The 3,848-nt window shown below is 35.8% G+C and overlaps 1 protein-coding gene across 1 annotated transcript in view; it reads right to left on the reverse strand.

Moving 5' to 3' along the window:
- Positions 1-3,428: 3,428 nt before the first annotated feature.
- Positions 3,429-3,848, reverse strand: part of LOC310719131 (protein phosphatase 1H-like) — a gene marked incomplete at its 5' end in the record, with an annotated part of 31,737 nt that continues 31,317 nt past the window's right edge. The window contains one exon of the mRNA XM_083528564.1: positions 3,429-3,848. This exon is cut by the window's right edge and continues 2,112 nt beyond it.

Below are 3,848 nucleotides of genomic sequence, written 5' to 3' on the forward strand. Positions count from 1 at the left end.
TTTTGCTGCCTTTTTGCCTTTGCACATGCTGCATTAAGGTAAGTCACTGTAAATATTTCCTATGCTGTCCAAATTGTCCATTTTAATATTATTATTTTTACATTTTACTCAGTCTTGTATTGACAGATCTGTAATTAGACCAAATTACATTCAACCTGCAGAATTATTATTATTATTATAATTATAATTTTTATTTTTTAGTACCCACACGGCATCAGGTGCATTGGCCGGAAGGGCCTGATGGCTTACTCGCTGTTTCTGTAGCAGTTTTCTTACAGGGTCGGTTTGCAGAATTATTAGCACCCTTATTAAGGGTGCGTTTTTGTGAGGTGGCAACTTTCCTAGCATAGTATTTATCAGACAATAAAAGAAATGCAAGAAGGCTCAAATATTTTTGTAGCTGCATGACAATGGGGTACATCTCATCAAGTCTTATACATCATCTGCTTTGTATCTTTTAAGGATGTTTGTTGAGTTTTAATCCATTAATCCTCGTATACTGCACATATCTCACCATACTTTATAGAAAAGATGTTTCTTTGATTGTAACAGTTCTGAATGATCGACAACCTTAATGCCTTTAAATGAGACAGAAATGAGACAAAGTGATTGCAATTGTGGTATACAACAGTTATGTTTATGGCGTTCGGCAGACGCTTTTATCCAGAGAGACTGTTATCTCAGTTGTGCAAATAAACTCACGGCCTTCATATTGGCAGGCCAACATCTGCCGCACTGAGCTACCACTTCCCTTTTCCCATTTGAACGCGTTTTGTTGGGCTATAAAAAAAACAATCATGTAAGAATTCAATGGAACCTTCAAATAGCGATTTTTTTTTTCTTTTCTAGTGCCATCTAGTGGTAGAAACAGACTGAGTTAACTATGGCTTCCATTACATATACTTTGACACATTTGGCCCCACCCTATGTACAAGCCCAACCAATAGAAGACCTTGTCCAGCTCTGTAAACGACCCCCACCAATGGCAGATTTTGCCCCGCCTGCTATACGACCTCCACCAATGAAAATATAGGCCCCGCCCTTTTCCGGTTGCCTGGCGGTACCGCGAATTTTATGCCGCGGTGGCATTTTTCTTCTTTTCGTTTCGGTTACGGGAGGCGCGTGCACGGTTTCGGTCAGGTTCATGATACAGGATTATTCCTTTTTTTATTTTTATATTTTGGTTATTATAATGAAAGAAATTGCTATAGGAGTAATTTTGAGATGTTTACAGATCAAATCAGGCATGATTTTTTATTTTTTTCTAGAAAGATTGCGTGTGCACGAGCCACATGCACGCGTTTCAGTAATAAATCTACTTTGCAGTGATTTATTTTTCACGTGCACATGTCGCCATCGGGAATTTTCTTTTGTACGTGTAAGTATAAATGTTTGTGGTGTGACTGAATGTTTTAGTTGTATTTCATATTTAGATTAAAGTTAGACTGATCTGATTTGATTATATTTGTAATAAATTGCATGTGAATCTGCATAGATTTGGTGCACCATCATGTGCACCATTTTGCTTGACTACCAGCAGCGGATCTTCGTGTGTCTTTAATCCCCAAATGGCGCCATACACACGCATTGAGCCTCTCATGGTGCTTGATGCTGGTTGTGGATGCGCTTAAATTTCTCCACTTTTCATGCATTTCTTGTTTGTGTTTCCTGTAATGCTGCTGATGGAGATGAGCACCATGTGCTGGCTGAGGTAGTGCTTTGTGCTGTTGGTCGGGTCGCTCCTCTGCCCGCTGATGGAGATGACGGCGCAAAACACTGCCTTGCTAGAGCTGGTGATGAATCTACAAGACCTTCTCTATAAACCCAACAGTCATCTATCTATAAACCTGGTCTTTTTTATTTTTATTTATTTTATCTAAACTATCTGATCAATCCTTATCTAAAGTAATAAATACATTTGACCCAACTTGTGTCCAGTGTCTTCTCTGTACGTGTTTCTGAGCACATTGTCCTTTAAAAAAAAAAAAAAAAAAAAAAAAAAAAAAAAAATATATATATATATATATATATATATATATATATATATATATATATATATATATAAATAAATATATATATATATATATATATATATATATATATATATATATATATATATATAATTTGATCTATTTGTATAAATTTGGGTTTAGATTATGTTTTTCATTTGCAAATCCTGAGATACATTTCACCTCCCTCAGGTTTTAACCCAGTCATTCTGAGAAGTTCACATTCACCAGAATGTGGTCCATGCTTGCGATGCTCTGGGGACAATCTGAATGAAGATTATTCAACATTAAGACAACAGTTGAAAACCTGAGATGATATGAGGAAGGAATCTTGAGGCAGATTCAGAAGGAAAACCCTTCTGGGTGACACTACAGGTTTCAATGCAGTAAATATGTGGAGAGACAAGTACTACTGTGGTGGAAGGATATTTATTATGAGCAGCTTGTGAAAAGAGCCAAGGATGAGCACAAGAAAGTCTCAATGATTAAATATAAATCTACACTATCCTGCTGAGAGTGTGAGCCTGGGTCATAAACTGTTTTTGGGATCTACAGATCTTTATAGTAATCCATTTGGGCATTACTACAGCATTCTTAGCAAACCATAGCCAACATTGCTGAGAATGAATGTTCATCAGTGTAGGCAGCAGGAGTAAAGCTGGCAAGTGTCAAAAGCACCCCTGTGAGAGGAAAGCTGATGAGATGAGAGTTTTAAAAATATCCAGACAGTGTTGGTATAATGTCTTAAAACATGCGCTGCATGGCAAAGTAGATGGGACTTAACTAAGAATGGCATTAGGGGAGGATAAGAAGATTAAACCTGAGTTTAGGGTACTGGTGATGAAGTAAATATGTCCTGAGCAGATGGCTCACTGATCTCAGAATTCTGTGCCTCCACAGCAACCCTCGGAAATCTCCCACCTCTCTGACGGCAGGCAGTGAATTTTCCACTAGCACACTCAAACTGTTCCCTCCATGGGCAGTGGGCAAGGTGTCAAGGAATCAAGAGCACAAAATGTGATGAAGTGGAGAAGATAAAAAAAAAAATAAAAAAAAACATGACAAGGTTTTTTATATATATAAAAATAATGTTAAGGCTGTCAAAATTAACAATTAATAGAATTTATTTTTATTAATGCACGATTAATGCAGCGCCTCTTTAAAAGAGGCGAAATTAAAACCTTGAATGCAACATTTATTCACGACGATTCATTTAACCATGTATGTACTCTTTCTTTACTCATATAATTATTTAAAAAAACTCCACCGAAAAATTATTTTTAATCACAAAACATTTGTTTTACTGATACGCCAAGTTTCAAATCAAACACAAAAATGATGCACACATCCGGCAATTAAAACTATCCGTGGGGAAACAGCAAAAGTAATCTAAACAGAAAAGCCATGTCATCATAATCATTTGTTGTTTTTTTATTATTATTATTTTTGGAAACATAATGAAAAACAAAAATATGGTGAAAATGTTATTTTCACATAAAATACACAAACATTAAAAATATATTTTCAGCTCGTTAACAATACAAACTGTACATTTCACATTCACATGGGAGAATCAAGTTCAACAATTTGCCAACATCACACTTATTAGAACTATACTGATCTGAAAAAATAAATACCCACCCCACATAGTCTGCAAAACAGCTCTGAGGAAAAGAAAAAAACCTGACAGAAAGAAAACGTCTGGTAGCTGATAACATGCACATGGACAGGCTTTCATTTAAGAAGTTTTTTCATACAGGAAAAAAAAAAAAACATGGGTTTCTTATAAGTGAACAGTAAATTGGCACTTTACACAAACCAATTCTTTTGGAACTAAGT

This window comes from Silurus aristotelis (genome assembly GCF_946808225.1).
Source record: "Silurus aristotelis genome assembly, chromosome: 24".
Classification (NCBI taxonomy): domain Eukaryota; kingdom Metazoa; phylum Chordata; class Actinopteri; order Siluriformes; family Siluridae; genus Silurus; species Silurus aristotelis.